At 44.3% G+C, this 20,420-nt stretch overlaps 1 protein-coding gene and 1 long non-coding RNA gene across 16 annotated transcripts in view; one reads left to right on the top strand and one right to left on the bottom strand.

Annotated features, from left to right (window-relative positions):
• The window catches only part of prdm16 (PR domain containing 16), a 518,186-nt gene that overhangs the window by 298,526 nt on the left and 199,240 nt on the right, over positions 1-20,420 (top strand). The gene's annotated exons all lie outside the window — the stretch shown is intronic.
• Positions 1-20,420, bottom strand: part of LOC137300966 (uncharacterized) — a 125,443-nt gene that overhangs the window by 25,149 nt on the left and 79,874 nt on the right. The window contains exon 3 of one of the 6 annotated variants that reach the window (XR_010958196.1): positions 2,073-2,455. The exons of the other annotated variants lie outside the window; for them this stretch is intronic. This is a non-coding gene — a long non-coding RNA (uncharacterized lncRNA). The remainder of the gene's footprint in view (positions 1-2,072; positions 2,456-20,420) is intronic. 6 annotated transcript variants of the gene reach the window in all.

Here is a 20,420-nt window from a genome sequence, read left to right as displayed (position 1 = left end):
AATTGTAGTGTACTGACCCCCCTCCCAGCTGAAAGCAGTACACAGTACCCCAGAAGCATGTGAAAAAGTTAAAATCACAAAGAGAGGCCGCGTTTGGATTGAGTAGAACCTTTGACTGGGAGCGAAGGCACTCACACAATCGCTCAGGCACATCGACAAGTAGCTGTCCTGTCCTAACACAAAGCAAAACAATGGTCTGCCATTATCAGCAAACATGTGTACCACTAAAAGGTCCCCATTTTAAAATTCACTTAAAATTCCAGCTGACAGGGAAGACATTGTCCAGCACTAGGTAAACAGTACAGCCTCTGCCTGCCGAGATCAAGATGCTTGCTAATGACCCAACTCGACCCTGCCAACGCTTTGTGACCTCTGCTTTTCAGACTGCCGCCTAATTTGCTCTAATTACATTCCAGACTGACAGAATCTTGGACATTGTATCATTTTTGCAGGTAATTTCAACCCCTCCAGCAGGAAAATGTGTATGTTTGCATGTGTATGTCTGCATCTGCCTGTGTGTCTGCGTGTATCTGGTGTTTGCGTGTGTATGTCTGTATGTATGAGTGTTTGCGCCTGTGCTTGTGTGTATGTGCCTGCATGTGTGCGTCGGCATCTGTATGTGTCTACGTGTGTGTCTGCGTGTGTGTGTGTGTGTGGGCATATGCGCATCTGCGTATGCATTTGTGTGTGCGTGTCTGTCAGTATGCATATGCATGTGTGTGTCTGCGTGTGTGTGTGCATGTCTGTGTGTGCTTGTGTGTGTACACAAGCACGTGCAAAGCATTGGAGGGGAGAGCTGGGGCACAGGGGGGAGAAAAATTGTTGTTTAGATGCATCTAGATCAAGACTTCTTATCGCCCTCTGTTCATTTAAATCCAGCCTTCCATTCTGAGGCGGCTGAATGGATGATTGTGCTGAGCTGCCATTTTCTGAGTGTCGGTGTGCAGTTGTTGATGTGTCCACCCCGGTACAGCCGAAATGCCCCAAGCAGCTTGCTGGGAGAAACAAAACCATGAAACCCTGTTACCAGCCCGCCACGGCTGCACAGATGTTTGTTCTCAATGTAATGCTTTGTTCTGGTTATTGTCTCTGTGAATATTGCTTGTGAGAATGAGTAAAAGTTACTCAGTTCTTTTTGTAACATTAGAAAATTGAAGGCAGTACATCGGGCCTCCCACTGCTTCAACTTCAAGTTTACAGTCAGATTTGCATTGGCTTCACCATTGGACGGAGCACTGTTGGTGCTGGTCAGCTCCTTTACTGATGCTCTTCCGACTGATCCCTGGGATCCAGCTCTTCCGACAGATCTCGGGGATCTAGCTCCTCAGACTGATCTCATGAGATCCAGCTATTCCGACTGATCCCGGGGAGCCAGCTCTTCCGGCTGATCCCAGGGGCCAGTGAGAGTCCCAATTGTTTCTGAAATAATTCCAGAGTTTTTTGTTCCCACCACTCCATCTGAAAGTTTCTCCTGATCACTTTGAAGCGGCTCCTGCAAACACGTGGATTTTGGGTGAGAACAGGATTAGGCGCAGGCTTGCACACAGAGAATGGCCGCTCAATGAGGCACCAAAGGGCAGCTGGCACCTGCAGAACCATGGTGACCACACTTTCGGGATGAGAAAAATTGTTGATCGGGCGGAGGGAAGTATGTGCAAATGTTGTTGATGTTTGCCTCTCCAGTACAGTACGTGCAATGAAACCTATATATATATATACCTTTAAATATCACTTCGTCCCATCATTGACGGCCGTGCCTTCAACCGTCTAAGCCCTAAGCTCTGGAATTCCCTCCCTAAACCTCCCCACCTCTCTGCCTTGCTCTCCTCCTTAATGACCCTCCTTAAAACCCATCTCTTTGAATAAGTTTTTAGTCACCCCATCTAATATCTCCTTATTTGGCTCAGTGTCAAATTTTGTCTGATTACGTTCCTGTGAAGCGCATTGGGATGTTTTCCTACGTTAAAGGTGCCATATAAATGCAAGTTGTTGTTGTTAAAAACTGAGAATATTTCCACAATAGTATAGAAACACAGACCAGGGCTAATCCCTCTGCATGTTGCTTTACCAACCTTGGTAGATCAGGTACAGTTTCAAAAGTAATGATTTCCCATGAATGAAAAAAGAAGCAGCAGCACCAGATCACAGAGCTCCGGGATATCCTTCAAAATGCAGCGATAGTCAAAGAAAGGGCACACCTAGAAATTCACGCTCATCGTTCATCAGGAGTTTGATTAAGATGAAGCCGGTATATCTGGATTCAGGGCAACTATTCTGAACTATCAAGCTCACGGTTTCACCCTACACAATATGAAAAGTCAGCTGCAGGTTAGGACTGTGAACGAGGAGAGTCTAACAAACAGCCCAGATTTCTGGATCTCTTCTGGATTTCTGCTAGTTGCTTCAAGTTCAGCCCCGTCTGGTTCATTTCAAGTCATTCCCGGAAGATCTGCAACTTGTGACAAAATCATAACAGTAAATAAAAATAATTTTATTATAAGTATCTACAAATATCAACACAAGCCTCGGACTCCCCTACAAATATCAACACACTCCTGGGACTCCCCTACAAATATCAACACACTCCTGGGACTCCCCTACAAATATCAATGATGTGGAGATGCCAGTGATGGACTGGGGTAGACAAATGTAAGGAATCTTACAACACCAGGTTATAGTCCAACAGTTTTATTTGAAAATCACAAGCTTTCGGAGCTTACCTCCTTCGTCAGGTGAATGAGTGAAAGGTTCTAAAATCGCATAGCATATGCGATTTTAGAACCTTTCACTCATTCACCTGATGATGGAGGTAAGCTCCGAAAGCTTGTGATTTTCAAATAAAACTGTTGGACTATAACCTGGTGTTGTAAGATTCCTTACATACAAATATCAACACAAGCCTCGGACTCCTCTACAAATATCAACACAAGCCTCGGACTCCCCTACAAATATCAACACAAGCCTCGGACTCCCCTACAAGTATCAACACAAGCCTCGGACTCCCCTACAAATATCAACACAAGCCTCGGACTCCCTTACAAGTATCAACACAAGCCTCGGACTCCCCTACAAATATCAACACAAGCCTCGGACTCCCCTACAAATATCAACACACTCCTGGGACTCCCCCAACAAATATCAACACACTCCTGGGACTCCCCTACAAATATCAACACACTCCTGGGACTCCCCTACAAATATCAACACACTCCTGGGACTCCCCCTACAAATATCAACACACTCCTCAGACTCCCCCTACAAATATCAACACACTCCTCGGAACCCCTACAAATATCAGCACATTCCAGGGACTCCCCTACAAATATCAACACACTCCTGGTACTCCCCTACAAATATCAACACACTCCTGGTACTCCCCTACAAATATCAACACACTCCTCAGACTCCCCTACAAATATCAACACACTCCTCAGACTCCCCTACAAATATCAACACACTCCTGGGACTCCCCTACAAATATCAACACACTCCTGGGACTCCCCTACAAATATCAACACACTCCTGGGATTCTTCCCCCACGCCCCTCCTTGATCCTAATTTCTGAAAGTTAGTGTCAGCTATACAAAGGCAAGTTCAGTGCCGAAAAGGCTTCTATTAGTGGACAGCAAGAGAAACAATGTGTAGATGAATCAACAAAGACAGAAAAATTACAGAAACCTGAAGATAGAGGGACTGAAATCTGATGACCCTGGCGACCTGCTGAGATCCTTTTGCAGATGACTTGGGATCCAGGAACTATAGAGTCAAAACACGGTGTACACAAATGAAAAATCACCAATTAATGGAATTGCAGACATGGTGGGGGTGGGGGTAATGCCCTTGGGTTGCTGTCTATCAAAATTTTAATAGTGTTCTCTTAGAAGACAACGGAGGAAATGCTGCCCTCACAGAAGGAGATGAAGGAAGCAGAGGTTTAGGAAACAGGTGTAGATTCAGAAGCCATACAATTAAAATGTTGGTAGACAGCAACCAAAGGAAATCCCCCTCACCCACTCCCTCCCCACTCCACTCCCCTTGTATGTCTGAGATTCCTTTACCTACTATAACTCCTGTTCACAAAACAACAATTGGCTCCCATGCATCAAGATGCATTTTGAAGGTGGCTGTCAGGATATTCAGTGTTGAAACACTGGATTTTTGCTGCTGGATGATGTGACAGTTTGTAGTAAAGCTATTGCAGTTTGGTTCCACGTGGGGTGGGTTTTACTAATCCATGCTTCACGTGATAGGTGGGCATATCAGGAATCGGAACATGGAGGTCAGTGTGCTTTGTATAATTTAGCATTCAGTAAAGTGAATGGGTGAAAAATCGTGCTGGGTATGCTCACCCCCATGCTGGAATTCCTGATGCTCCTGCCTTGAAATGTTCTGAGCCAGGAGTGCTAATCTACATAAATGCACACAGATGCAAAAATCCTTGAGTTTGTATTACTGGCACATTCCTACATTGACATCAACGGGGAATGCTGTAATGGTAACATCTGTTATTCTTACTTGGTCCAGAGGTGGTGCTGTCACCTATTTCAGCCTGTTACAATAAACAACAGTTAATTGATATACCATTTCATCCAACTAAACGTGAGCCACGGGAGATTCACACACACATGCACACACATATATATATCACCTTTTAAATGAAGGCACACTTGGTGACACAAATGAAATCATTACCTCACAGATGCCATAATTTGTGTTGTATGCATACAAACAGCACTGCAAACTTTGCTGAGGGTGTTTCATTGGTGATGGTAACCCTCCAGTGATATACGTATTTGGTGCTGTTTTCCCTATGACTCCTGCTATATTATGACTAATTTCAGTTATGAGAAAGGAACTTGGACTTGTTTCTTTTGGAAAAGAGGAGACTTCTCCATTCTCACGCAATCAAAAATGGTTTGCAAACACTTTTTTCATGCAGACAGTGCCCCTTTAATGGCTCACACGCCCTGAATTCCTGTCTCGTAATACAAGGTGCCTTATCATCCTGTGTTGAGAACCTATACGAGGTACTTAATCCAGAATTACTCTCTAATAAAGATTCTAATTTATGATTTTATAGATTGAAACAACAGTTAACGTTATGCTATGTGTTGCTCATTTGTGTGTTCACATAGCTTCTGTCAATCCTACTCATCTGGACCAGCTTTGGGGCCAGTGTTAGGTCTCCTAATGCAAGTTCAAGATTATTTTTGTTTAGTCATTGTTGGGGTTAACACGAGACGTTCATTCTACACAGGTGGTCTCTCAGACAAGCCTGCTATATTCACCTTTCAGATGCTCCAGGGTCTAATGTTATGTTTGAGAGTTGTACAGATCTCATGATCCAATGTAATAAGCTATATTTTAAAACCAAACCTGACTTTCAAGTTAGTGGGAATATGTTTGAAAAAACAATCGAGATCAGTAAAACCCGTTTCTATGCATGAACGGTTACAAAAAGTGCGGCCGGATGGAAGTCCAAGAAGGAAGAGACAAGTGGACAAGAAAGAAAAAGATTAAATCACAAGCAGAATTTTCTAGAACAGCAACTTGATGTAACAAAAATAAGCTTTATTTATGAGTGCAGGGTTTGTAGATACTCCAGGGAGTCAAGTGTGTACAGAAAAACTGGCTTACAATTTGATCTGTACAAGACCCCGTTCCTCTCCGCCCCCCCCCCCCAACCATTGGCCCTCTCTCAGTGGATGCAGGCACCGCAGCCTGGGAGAAATGGCAGCACAAGGCCAGGGGCTGGTGTTATTCCAGTATAAAGCAAATGTGAATAATCACCAGCTATCAGACACTCGGTATCTATTTTTTTCATGGTCAGGTTTCTATACCTTTCAAAGCTATGTTTAGTTTTCACATCATAGACAAGTATTAAGGCTATGGGTGGACAGGACAAACATTTAGTAAAAGACTGGCCAGGAGCTGGGGAGCTCTGTGGTTGTTACAGCCATTTGTAATGGAAACAGAACTGCTGATGCCAGGCCTCAGCCGGGGCCTGTCCCACTATACATCCCAAAAGCCCAGAACATCTTTATTGTTTCAGGCCCTAGTTTGTGTGATCTCAGCCAAGTTAGCAGTAAGGGGGCACTATGTATGGCTGTCACTTGTCCGGTCACTATGTATGGCTGTCCTTTGTCTGGTCTCTCTTTATGGCTGGTGACTATCATTTGGTAAACGGCCCTCCGGTATTGCATGATGTTGCATCCCATAGCCTCCAAGGCACCGAGACTGTTGCATTCAGAGCGCTTGGGACTACAGACTGGTGATCCGGGCTTTAATGATAGCCAGCTTTTCATCCAACTGTGAATTCAGGACACACCAGTAATAGGATGGATCGGATTGCCAGAGGCAAACTACGACGGAGCCCATCAGATGCAGTGAACTCTGACGGTTTTCCGAGTACAAATAATTCTATTATTTTTGCGGATGATGAGTTTAAGGTGTGTGGACCATGGAAACGCTGGCCGCAGGAGAACAGGTTTCCTCAGCTGAACTTGAGAATACAATTTTGCAGAGAATGAAGTTTGCTGGTATTGTATATGTTTAACATAGAGTGTCAGAATCAGGAAAGGGAAACAAAGAGCAGCAATCGTTCAAAGCAGCACTTAATTTCCCCTCGATTTAAATGGAGAATATACTTTAATTTCTTGCTTTTAATGGTGTTGTATTGGCACCAATTTCACTCAGCAGGTTTCTCATTTCACCTACTCTCCTATCAACATTCACATATCTACTACTCCGTGGCCCATTCTTGCTCCACCTACCATCGGTTTACCTCCACACCTCTCCTCGCCTCTCCCTTACCTGATTCCATCCCTCCCTTTTTTTTGCTCTTCCTCTCTTTCTTGCCCTTTTTGTCCTCTTTCCTTCCTTCCTCTCTGCTGTCCTCTCCTTCACCCTTTTCCTGTCCTCCCTGCCTATCACCATCTCCTCTCTACCCCTCTTATCCTCTCTCTTACTTTCCTCCCCTCTTCAATCTTTTTCTCCTCTCCTCCCCTCTCTTACTCCCTCCTTTCCTGCTCCTCCCCATCACCCCTTTTCTCCACTCTCCTCTCAATTTCTCCTCCCCGCCTGTCTCTCTCCTCCTCTCCTACCTTCCCACATCTCCTCTCTCCATCTCATTTCTCTCCTCACATTTCCATCTCTCTCCTCTCCCTTGGGCTCCTCTCCCATCCTCCCCTCCTCCCCCTCTCTTTCCCCTCCCCCATTGTCTCTCCTTCCCCTCCCTCCATGTCCCCTGCCTCTTCCCCTGTTTTTCCTCCTCTCATCATTGCTCTCCCTCACAGACTCTAGCAGTATATCTATATATACAGCAGCAAAATGAAAAGCTCCTGACTCTTAATTTCATTATTCAGTTGAGATGATAATCCCTGTGGCTTTCTACCGTTCCCAAACTAGTAATTGTTTCATTTTTTTATTGCTCCCATTACGCCCATCCTGTCTGTACAGTTGGAACGGTAAATACCACACAGCAAAGTTCTAAGAAATGCATGAAACTAAAAGACCATCCCTTAGCTGACAATATATGGGGAATAACCTCTCTGTGTGTTCTTGATAAATGGGTTTTGTTACACACAGCACTCAGAGGGAATTCCCCCCCACCCTGCTGCCGGTATTAAAATCGAGGGACAAGAAATTTATTCTTGGTGCAGAGGTGCTGCTTGGGGTCCCCAAAGGGTTAAAAAAACTGACCAAGTCAGAGACCCAAATCGACAGCAGCACAAGGACACTGAGAAGGTCAGAAAATGTATCTCACCACTTACTGTAAACTGTCGACGTTTAAGCGAAAAGCTGGGTTTGTAGCCAATTGGCAGGCAGCCTAACATTTCCTGCTCTTCTGCTATTGTTTCCCCATAGCCATAGTTTAACTTCCCATCTTGTAGTGTTTAAAACACAATGCTGTTACTACTCTCAGTACATCCCTCTCTGGAGGCCTGACTCTGTTGTTCGACTATAATGCAGGGAGATTTTTATTTTAGAAGCCAAAAGGCTCTTGGAATTATCAGCAGAAGCATTTTGTTTCAGATTTATCCCTTGCTCCCTATTCGGTCTGGAGCTTCCTCCTTTACTATTTGGGGTGGCAAATTAGCCACTGGTCAAAAAAATCTGGTAGTCAAGTTCAGAAAAATGTGACCAAATATTGTTAAAAGCGCAGGTCTTTGTCTGTGTCACTCCATTTGTTAACTTGGCTAAACAGCTAGTGTTGGCCCAACAAAAGTGTTTTTAGCTGTCTGTTGATTAGACTATTGAGATACTAAACCAATGCTGTAATCTGAAGTTAAATGTATAACTGTTTCTTCTTTGTAAAATAAAATAAATGTTCCTACCATTAAACAGCTACTGTTATGAATTGGGATTTCCCACCTGGCCTTTTTCTACCAATTTGATACCCCACACTCCCACCTCTGAAAGGCACTGATGCAGGCTGACATCCTTTGGTACCTCACCCAGGTGACTATTCATATATGAGCCTAGACACTTGAGTGTTGACCGGCTATTTAACTGCGGAGGCATGGCAGCCGAGCCCAAATCCCTCTGCCCCTTGCTACCACTCTTCTCTCCTTTAAATGCCCCCTCAAAACCTGAGTGTCCAGGCCTTCAGTGACCTCCCCTAACTCCTATACCACCGCTCAGCATCTGACTTCATCTCCGTGAAGCACATTTTGATGTTTTATTACATTAAAGGCACTGTATAACTGCTGTCACACATGCACACTCTACACTCTCTTCTCTCTTCTCCCCCCTCTCTCTCTCTCTCTCTCTAAGATTTGCTGGACAATGATGAGGAGCAGGAACCCAGGCTGGGTTTTCATCCCACTAGTTTACAGACGCTGAGGCCCAATTGTCACCCATCCTCCTGCCTTAATCAGTTAACTTAGCACAGACAGGGGATCGAATCTGATACTTTCCTGGGTAAACTCGGGTGACATATCTGGGGAGCTCCCACTTCAAAATGATTAACTAAACTCTTTTTTTAAACTTTATTAAAAATCTTCTGCTAATACAGGTGCAGAGCTGCAATGTGTTGCTTCCTTCGTTTCCACTATATAACAATGAGACGCATGAAACATATCCAGGGCAATTCTATTTATAAAGTCGCTCTTTAAGAATGGTGATTTTGATTTCTGGTCTATATTGACTTAGCTGATCTCAGTCGGGACAATTCTTGGGCTGTTACAGTCCGCTTCAGCAGGCTTGGACTGGGGAGAGGGATTAAATCAGCCACAGTTCCTGCAACTGATCGCTATACACTAGCTCCTGCTAGACACTGAGCGTGTGTGTCTGGACATCAGGGGATGGATAATGCTGTCCCGGAATAGTAGGCTGCTGCTCTTGAGGTGCTGAGTGAGCTGACCTTGCACGATAAGGAGGGGTCAGCTCCTTTAAATATTTGTGTCTTGCACCCGGGGGATATGGGGCTAGAATATTGGGCAGCTTCATCAATGGAAGGGCAACCAGCTGCTGAAAGTGCCGCCAATTCTTTTTCTTTTGAATCCCTTGGGGCACAATGACTCCTTTGAAGAACTGGCCACTGGAGGCCAAGCAAACGCAGGGGTACAGACTCTATTAGGAGGCCCTATTACAAGAAGAGGGCCGCCCAGGAGAAACATTTTCATTTTAAAATATGGCCTCCCCTTCTGCAGCCATTGTCGACTTGCGCTAAGCTTCTAGAGAGCTACCCAGTGACACCAGAGAAGGGCTTTGGCCTTATTTCAATAAAAGCCATGGTTTCAACGAGTTTTGCATGCAGTTTGTGTGGAGGCTCCTAGCCACTTCCCAGCCCCATTGTCCTCAGCTGATTTGACAGGGTGCAGTGTAGTCCTCAGCCTTCCACAACCAATAATGGTACTTGAAAAGCTGTGGGCACTTTTCATTGCATTATCGTCGCCCAAGAGAAACCAGGAGTTGGCTCAGCTGTGAGGTCCTCCACAGGTGAATAGCCTGGCAACACTCACTTTCCGCACAAGAAAAATAGCAACCCGGGTGAGGTACTGGAGGGAACGTGATGCCCTATTCCTTCAGGAGAGGAGATTTAGCCACTGTCTCCAAAATGTAAAAATCGTGGGGAGACATTTTGCTCAGGGAAGTGATTGGGCAGGAGGAATAGAAAGGCGCATTGCTGCATCCATTACTTGCAGCTTGTGTATGTGCTCCTGTTTTGTGGGAAATTGTTTTCCTATTTCTGTCTGGACAGCTCTTGCTGAGTTCCTCAGAAAGTAGACAAGTCTGCAGAGACCAGTCAGTGGAAGGCCTCTAACATTTCCAGGTGTCACACTATACCCCTCGATAGCCACACAGTGAGGGCAGAGGTCAGGAGACAGAGAGAGCTCCCAACCTTCCCAGTAAAAAGACACACTTATCATAAGCAGTCCAATCAAAAGCAACAAGTCCTTCATCGGCAGGAACCTTTCTGTCACTCCCTATTAAGGATTTCCTTCAGCTATAATGGAAAGTTAAGTACAGGATCAATTTCCTTATCTTTATTTCTCCCCTACCACTTTCATTTTTATGAGCCCCTCCCCTTCATGTTCTGCCACATGGTTACACCTAACAACCCTCACATCTATAGTGCCTTTAATGTAATGAAATATCCCAGAGACTTTTCAAAAGTGAGTGGGACGTAAATCAGTGCAATCCAGATTTTGAGCTATGAGTCTGGAAATTTTGGTGTAAATCTGACACAGTGATTAGTGAAGTGAAGTGAAATGATTAGTCATTGATGTTGGATCACCAAGTCATTGTGTATTAATTTTTAAGGTTCCATCAATAAAAAAACAATTACAATAAATAAAATAATTTTCTTGAAATAAATGAACTAATTTCTGATCCCAGCCGGGCAGGTGTTGTGGTTCTATGTTGGGCCTTGGGGCCCCTAGGCTAAGGACACCAAAAGTCATCTGAAGGATCCCAGGCCTGATCATCATCCAGCAACTGCTGCTGGAAAGTGTCTGGTCATTTGTCCAGAATTTGGGTGAGGACAGGATTGTGAATCCCCAAGCAGTCAAATAGCCAGCTCACGCTCACTTCCTTAACTCATCACATGTGAAGAATTGACACACAGTTGAGGTACCAGAGGGCAACCTGTTCCTTGTGGAACCATATCTCAGCAAGTCAGTGCCTTCACGAGAGGAGGTGAGCCAACAAGGGCATGGGAGGAAATAAATAAATCAACAAGAACTGCACTGTGGCAGTAAACGAGATGATACAAATTGTTTAAAGTAATGAAGGGAATTGACAAAGTCGACAGGGAAAGGCAATTCCCTCTAGTAGGGAAATCCAGAAAAAGAAGACAGAATCTCAAAATTGGACAATTAAAAGCGATGCAGGCAAAAATCTCTTCACACAAAGGGGAGTGAGAATGTAGACTGAACTGTCCCAGAAGGCCATTGATATAGAATCAACTGAGGTGTTTAAAAGGAGATAAAGACTTGGGATCTACGGCTATTAAGGGATATGGAGATAAAGACGGAGCTTGGCGATCGAGGAGCTAGACGTGCTGTGGTTGGGAAAATAGTGGAACAGGCTCAATGGGCCGAATGGCCTACTCCTGTACCTGTGTTTGCAGTAGCACAGATCAGTAAAAAAAAATTAATAAAGCTCTCTTGTTCTAGAATGTTTCATTGTGCCAGTCTTGAGAGTGAGAATTCAGAACAAGTGCGTAAATTTATTGCTAAAAAGATCTCTAAACATGGCATACACCAGTCCCAACATCAGCCCCTCATGTCTCAATATCAAGTCCCTATCCACTGGTTAATTAATTATTTTTACCTTCAAGTTGCCATTAGGTGTCTCTAGTGCACATTGACTATACTCCTTAGCTCTGTATTTACCGAGCAGACTGGTGACACCTAGTGGCAGAATGTAGTTTCAACACCAGCTCCTTACTTTCATTATCCTGGTGCGGATTTTTTAAAATCTCCTTGTCTTTCTTAAGTCAAGCCTATATGAACACACTGGATAATATTTCAAAAAATAATAATACTAGCTCAGAATCAGGGCACAATCACAGCCAAAAGCAGCACCAGCAAACCTGGCATTCGTTTGCAGATGATTTCAAAACATCTTGTTCTTTTTTTTAAAAAAATATTTTTTTTTGCCAAGCTTTTTGCCGAAATAGTGATAAATGATCCAGGGCGCAGAGATAAACCACTGCGAGGTGAGATTACCAAGGCCACATACTAGAATTCCCAGCCGGCAGGTCCATACACTGCAGCCTCTGTTCATGTTTATTTTTTCTGCTCTTTCTTGGCTTTTGTCAATCAGTGAGTAAGATGATAACTCCCAACTCATAGTCATTTCTGATTCCTTCTCTTGCTCTCTCTCTCTCTTTCATGATGGGCAGCTTGCTCCTGGCGCCAAAGTGCTGGTGGGCTGCTAAAGTGTCGAGCAACTAAGGAGGGGTTTAATGTGTTTGGACGTGGGGAGGGGGACCTGTCCCACATTACAGTAATCACAGTCTGTGGCGCTGACCACTGAAAGTGGAGGGAAATAGTCAGTCACTCACCAGAGCTTCACAACAAAAAAAGGACAATATGGTGGGTTTCAATCCATTAACCCCGTGTGTGCTGCAAACAATTTACAACCCCCAAAACTAGACCTTTATAACAGCAAGAGGAGTGGACTGGGGTGAGTTTATCTGTTGTAAAGAGAGAATCGTATCAGCGAGACAGGGAATATTGTGAGGTTGAATCTCTTGGCCCTATATTGAAGAAGAGCAGGGGAGTTCTCCCAGGTGTCCTGGCCAATATCTATCTCTCAACCAACATCACTAAAACAGATTATCTGGTCATTATCACATTGCTGTTTGTGGGATCTTGCTGTGTGCAAATTGGTCACTGTGTTTCTTACATTACAACAGTGACTACACTTGGAAAGTACTTCATTGGCTGTAAAGCACTATGGGACTTCCTGAGGTTGTAAAAGGCGCTATATAAATGGAAGTCTTTACTTCTTTCTTTTATTCTTTAAGAAATGGAAAATCTGTTCTCCTATAGGTTCAGCAGGGTTACCCAATGCAGTGCTGAGCCATACAGACCAGAGCGGCCCCAGGTTCAAGCACAGCTCTGCACTGAAATAGTCGGGGCAACAGCAGACAGGATTAGCTGTGTACCTCCTCCCCCAACCATGGGGAAACAAACTGGGCCACACTCAATGACCAGACTCTCATGTGAAGAATGGCTTGGCTGTGATATGGGAGGGCAGCAGTGGCCTGCGGGTCTGGGCCCTCAGGGGAGGAGCAGCCTCTCTCAGTTGACCAGGAAAGAGAAAATAAAAAAAATACAGAAAATCCAAACCTTGTTAAACATGTTTTTTTTAATACAGGATGTGGGTCAAGTTGCCCAACCCTAACAGCCCTCAGAAGGTGGTGGTGGGCCTTCTTCTTGAATGATTGTTTTCACAACTGAGTGGCTTGTTTGGCCACTTTAGAGGGTAGGGAGAGTCAACCACATAGTGTGGGACAGGTGTCACATGTAGGCCAAGCAGTAGATTCCCTTTGCTAAAGGACATTAGTGAACCAGTTGAGTTTTTATAACTCTGGGAGCTTTGATGGGCACTTTTCTGGTCCAAGTCACAAGTTATTGAACAGAACTGGAATAGTGGGATTTGAGCCTATGACTTCTGGATTGCTAGTCCAGTACCATAACTATTAGGCTACAGTACCTTTTTGTAACAAGAGCATGGAAGCCTAGAAATGTCTAGAAATCCAAAGCACCCCAGCCTCTGGAGCTGATGCTGAAACTTGCCAGTTCTCAGCCTTGCTGACAGATGGAGTGTTACTCAGAGGTGGCAGTGCAGAGAGGGGAGGGGGGGTTAGAGTAAGGAAACTTGGCAGAACAAGACGCCCTCCCAACTAGAGTAGGATAATGTGGCTGCGGGAGACAGACAACAGTGGATATCTCAAAGAGTGAAAAAGCAAAAGAAAGGGAAAAAAGATATCCATGTATTTTTAAAACATTCCAGAAAAAAAATGTTCCTGGGACTGAAAAGTTAATTTAGTGTGCTGGTATTTGATTTCACATTTCACATACTGTGGCACATTAGCTGTAAATGTTAAATGGTTTTTTTTTCCAAAAAAATATGTTTTTTTGACTGGAATTTTTCAAAAACAAAAAGTCAGTCAATCTTCTAATTGGCCAGTACAGGAAATTCTCCTGTTTCCCTCTGGTCACTTTCAGGAATTTCAGTCAGCTTTGTTTAAAAATGCTGGGATTTCGAAGAGAGCTTTGAGTTGCCAATTGACCGTGTTCTTCCAAACACTAAAAGACCTCAATAATGGACAACCCAAGATCTTGAGGACTAATGCCTCCAGATCACTTAACGTTGGGTAATTTGTTGCTTAACCTTGCCTCTGAGTTGCTCCATCCTTCCTGTTGCATGAGCCCTTTATTTCATTTCTCAAGAACTCAAAGATCCATTTGGTTTGGCACCAGCAAGCATTTTTGGGGGCACTCTCTATATTAATCTAACCCTCCTCGATGTGCTGTTCAGTTGTTGGCATTATCACCAGCCAGATGAGGAAAATGCTAACAACATTACTTTTTGGCTAATACTTTTCTCCATTTGAGCCAACTTGGCCAAAGCAATGACTAGACTGCAGAAGGAAGACACGTATCCTTTTACACACCAGTCCGTTTTGACTCCTAATACTTTCAGAACCCTGCCAAGGTAACCACAGTATAAAATGTTCAAATGATGAGTTTCTGCGTGAGGTTTTTTTCCACTCAAAGTGATGAGACGTTGTTCTGTCTGCTGCTGCCCTGCACTGTACTGAAAGGGTTAAGCAATGCATTTAACAGTCCTGTCATCATCTGAGGTGAGGATACTGGTCACCAAGATGACCTTACTCCCCCCCCCACCCCCACCTCCAATGAAAAGAGTGAAGAGAAACATCATCCCAGTGAAATGCAAGAGAGCTATGGAATTAACTAACTTTTTCTGGATAGGGTTTCTTGGCTACTAACCGGTTTCAGGTCCAAACAGTGTTTGAACATGGTGTATATAACACAGAGATGTGTGCAGAGGTGCTTTTGGAACCCGGATCCCATAATCCTGTATCATGGACAGCACCGCAGACCGTGTATTTTTAATATCACTTTTCATTATTTCACGGAAGCCGATGATTGTTTTAACATGTGAAGTTTCCCATTATTAGGGCAGAGTTTCCTCCGAGAGTTGGGAATCTGGGTGGTGAATTTCCTTGCCGTTTTCGGTGCACTTACCGTGCAGGAATGGCGCAGCAGGTTTTCTCTTAGTGAGGAAATTCGGGTAGAGGCCGTTGCTACCGCTTGTGTGCCTATAAAACACGCCCACCCCCCCACCCCCCCCCCCCCCGAGTTTCTTCGCCCTTTTTGGGTAACTTAGACAGATAAATGAGTTGCAGCAGCTGTCAGGATCAGCCGATCACGCTGAAAGTGAGGAGTTTGTGAGCTTGAGGAGTCTGGAAACTATATACAGTGATTTCTGCAGCTTGGCTACCCTTTAACAATCTTTATTTTTATTATTTTTTTTCTACAAAGACCTGCACTTGATTCTGACTGACACTTTCAGGGTCAGTCCACCAGAAGATTTTCAGTCACTAAGCTGGTGCTGGCAAGGTACCATTGACCTTGCCATCTCTGATGGCAAGAGCCAAGTGAGTGCCCATTAGCTCCATTGCCTTCTCCTCGAAGGGAATCAAAGCTTTAAAAGTGGGGTTGCCCCCTCCATTTGCCAGCCCTTGCCAATTTATCCTGCAAGAAGGTAGCGTGAATGAGGATAAGGCTAGCAGTTGAGGAGTGTGGGCCAAGATATATGGGAGCGGTGAAGTAAGAGATGAGGCTAATTAGTGTAGCAAGGGGTTTTAGGGTTGGGCATTGCAGTTTTTGGTGTTAGGAAAACGGTGTTACCATAGTGCAAGATACCGAGTTAGAACAGCCATTAGCCAGTATGAAGGGTTAGTTGTGCAAGTGTTGCTTTAAGAGGGTGAAGAGTGTGCTGGTGCCTAGGGTGGGTGCCCAGTGTGTTACCGTCCTGGTGAGCTCATTGAAATTTTTGCAGCACTACAGTCTTGGAAGTGAGGGAGTTGGCACCCACTGCTAGTGCCACCCGACTCCTGGCAGCATATTCTTGGCTGGTTTGGTGGCACTCATGCCCAGGAGTCTGTGCCTCCTGCTTTAGATCTCCTTGAGGAGGCTTTGGAGGTCTGCATCAGAAAAGTGTTTGATATTCTTCTCTTGGATGGGTCCTGCCCTGTAGCCCTCTGGGCACAGATGGTGCTTGAGTGGTCATAACTCTGTGCAAGTAGAATAATAATATTGCTCAGACATGTCTTAAGTTGTTAGAGAGTGAAGTGAGAGAGCCAAGCCCTGCTGTCTCTTAACTGGCTGTCCCCAGTCTGCAACTGAAGAGTGCAAGCGAAACTGTCTTTTTAAAGGCCGCACAGAGGTTACCAGGCAGCTCAACTGCTTACACCAGTTTTACACCAGTTCTATGAAAATGGTTGCACCAATATGAATGCAAATGAGCTGACCCATATAACTCTCTCAACAGGCCAATGGTGGGCGCATTTCTTTTTAAAGGGGCAACGGTGGTGTAACTCATTTCAAGGGAATACTCGGCTTTGGTTTTCAACAGTGAGATCAACAGGAATTTTTTGATGCCTTTGTTTTAGAATTTTCTATCAAAACAGGAATAAAGCAACTATATACAGAGCATTGGGGGTAATATTCTGGCATGGGTGGAGGATTGGTTATCTAACAGGAAGCAGAGAGTTGGGATAAATGGTTCATTCTCGGACTGGCAACCAGTAGCCAGTGGTGTTCCGCAGGGGTCGGTGCTGGGTCCCCAACTCTTTACAATCTATATTAACGATTTGGAGGAGGGGACCGAGTGTAACATATCAAAGTTTGCAGATGATACAAAGATGGGAGGGAAAGTGGAGAGTGAGGAGGACATAAAAAACCTACAGGGGGATATAGATAGGCTGGGTGAGTGGGCAGAGATTTGGCAGATGCAATACAATATTGGAAAATGTGAGGTTATGCACTTTGGCAGGAAAAATCAGAGAGCAAGTTATTATCTTAATGGCGAGAAACTGGAAAGTACTGCAGTACAAAGGGATCTGGGGGTCCTAGTGCAAGAAAATCACAAAGTTAGTATGCAGGTGCAGCAGGTGAACAAGAAGGCCAACGGAATTTTGGCTTTTATTGCTAGGGGGATAGAATATAAAAACAGGGAGGTATTGCTGCAGTCATATAAGGTATTGGTGAGACCGCACCTGGAATACTGCATACAGTTTTGGTCTCCATACTTAAGAAAAGACATACTTGCTCTCGAGGCAGTACAAAGAAGGTTCACTCGGTTAATCGCGGGGATGAGGGGGTGGACATATGAGGAGAGGTTGAGTAGATTGGGACTCTACTCATTGGAGTTCAGAAGAATGAGAGGCGATCTTATTGAAACATATAAGATTGTGAAGGGGCTTGATCGGGTGGATGCGGTGAGGATGTTCCCAAGGATGGGTGAAACTAGAACTAGGGGGCATAATCTTAGAAAACGGGGCTGCTCTTTCAAAACTGAGATGAGGAGAAACTTCTTCACTCAGAGGGTAGTAGGTCTGTGGAAATTGCTGCCCCAGGAAGCTGTGGAAGCTACATCATTCAATAAATTTAAAACAGAAATCGACAGTTTTCTAGAAGTAAAGAGAATTAGGGGTTACGGGGAGCGGGCAGGAAATTGGACATGAATTTAGATTTGAGGTTAGGATCAGATCAGCCATGATCTTATTGAATGGTGGAGCAGGCTCCAGGGGCCGATTGGCCAACTCCTGCTCCTATTTCTTATGTTCTTATGATAGTTTAAAGGTAGATTTGCAAACTGGGTTCCCTGAACTGCAGGAGTCTACAAAAAGATGGTCATCAAGTTTTTGTTGGTTGTAGGGTTGCCAACTCTGGTTGAATGTATTCCTGGGGGTTTCATCACATGAAACAAAATATTCACAAGCAATAAGGTTAAATAATGTTACAAATCCTACCATTTCTGCCTTTTCCCATTTCATCATCATTCAGCACATCACAATGTTTCACAATTTCCAAATGCCCCCCCTCCCCCATGCTCCCGCCATTGGTCACCCAACACGTCCATCCTCACGGTGTACTGCCTTCCCACAGCCAATGTGGGAAAGCAAAAAGACTTTCATTACCCAACTGGATGATCTTGACCATCAATCAAGCAGCCTTTTTTCCCACCTCCAATATTTTTATAACAAATAAACGGAAGTGTTCAAAGAAAATGAAAAAAAACCAAACAATTCTTTTTCATGCCCCCATGATTTTTCACCTGGTTTGCTCACCGCAGTGTCCTAGAGATTAATTTTCAATTTCTGGAGACTCCAGGACAATCCGGGAGGGTTGGTGATCCTAGTCGGTTGTCATTGGGCTTTTGTGTGTTTCTCTATTTGTTGACTTATTATCACATTAAAAATATTTTTTGCTGTAAACTAATATAACATGTTCTCTGAAGCGATAACATTGTAGCTGATGCTGGCTTTAGGAGGTTAGGACAGAGGTCCCTGAGGGGTGAGTCAGTAGCTAACTTTACAATGGCACTGCGTTACTCTGGAGACCGGTCGTCGGGGAGTCAGCTCCTGGTGTTTACATGGCCAAATCCAACTCTCTTAGCTCAATGACAGGCTCCTGGACCCATGAAAAACCACGAGCTGGAAAAACAGCTCAGGGACATCTGTCTCCTGAAACATGAAATTACACAATATACTAGCAGCTAAAATGTGCCCAATCCTATCCACCCCCTCACGGAAAAGTTTAAAAATGACTTGTTTAAAACAATGTTCAGTGCTGTTGAGTTCATTGGTGAAAGAAAGATAGGAGTCTCCAATAGTAACACTGCTATCGAAATCACAGATCACAAGGTCACACTGAGGTTGATATCCTAGACTCTCCTACCAGTCCCAATGGTAAGAAAAATATCGGAGGCTAATTTAATCCAAAGAGTGTGGACTGAGATCTACTTGAAGCTAGTCCATTGTGGATTTGTAACTAGGGGAGGATGGCGGGGTGCAGGGGGGATGGAGAGGGACGAGGAACCACTAGTCACGATACCCATTGTTGCTGCTTGAGTGCTGTTAAGACCAGGTCCGCTTCAGAAGTCCGCAGCTCTCCCTGTGTGACCAGATTCACAGGCTTTGAGTGCTGTATCTCACGTCACCTGCTATTGCACATAGTCAGAATTGGCAGCCGAATTCCAAATTGACCTGAAGTGTAGGGGGTCCTCAATAATATCAGCACATCTGAATGGCAGCTGATTCAGATGAAACACCCACCACATGGTTCTGACTTAGAAAGGCTGGGCAGCACAGGGCCCGACCCCCTCTTTAGGGACTACAAATGCTGCTTCTCAGCCGACCCACCAAAATCTATAGTCAAAGCAGAAAGGTAAATGTCACGATGCCTAGAATCCCTTCCCTTTAGTCAAACTCTTAACCATTACCTGTATTTTTACCATGCTGAACAAACAGGAGCTCCACACAATCATGTATTAAACACTCCTCTCCTCCAAGTTATAGATTTAACCCTTGTCATGCAGTAGAAACACAGCAGATAAAAGATAACACACATTTTGAGGTACTAAACCTTCACTCATCAAATAAACTGTACATCCCATTATTCTCCAATGAATCTGTAAATCCTATTATGTATCCACCATCCTACTAGTTCCCACTGTTCCACATTATGATTCTTCCATATCCCATTGTTCCACACTGGCATTCTCTATATCCCACTGTTATCTATTGTTTGTCATCTAGATATCACCACTTGCAGTCTTGTGACCTGTAATTCTGCCCATCTCCTCCTGTGCATCTTTTAGATTCTGTCATATCCCAACTTTCTTAGTTACAGATCATCTAGATCCCACTATTCTCTATATTATGCATTCTCCATACACCTCTATTCCGTGCTGCACATCCTCTAGATCTTGTCATAGTTTCCTGTGATTTATATAAGATTCTTATGTGGACATTTAATCTGTAACTGCAGGTTGAACACTTTATTCATAATGTGCCTTTTGAAATGAGCACTCCTGTGGAGTCGTAGCTTCCTGAGGTATTTGTGAATGGATCCTGCAGAGATGATGGGATGAGATGTTGGCACAAGTGGATAGGTATCACACATCATCCCGCAGCTCGGAACTGATTCACAGCTCACGGCTGTGGCTCCTCTACACACTGCAATTGGCACACGCTGAGCCACTCAGCAAGACAACAAGCAGAACAGACACTAGTAAGAACTGTGCAGAGTGAATCAAAATCTAAAACAGAACCAAAAAGATGCTGAAAATACACAGCAGGTCTGTCAGTAACCTGAACGAGGAAAGACAGGCTGACTGTCAGCTTGCTTTATTTGGTGGTCCTCTCA

The sequence above is a fragment of the Heptranchias perlo genome, chromosome 32 (genome assembly GCF_035084215.1).
Source record: "Heptranchias perlo isolate sHepPer1 chromosome 32, sHepPer1.hap1, whole genome shotgun sequence".
NCBI lineage: Eukaryota > Metazoa > Chordata > Chondrichthyes > Hexanchiformes > Hexanchidae > Heptranchias > Heptranchias perlo.
The sequence above is the reverse complement of the archived record's forward strand: the minus strand, read 5'-3'. Positions and strand labels throughout refer to the sequence as shown.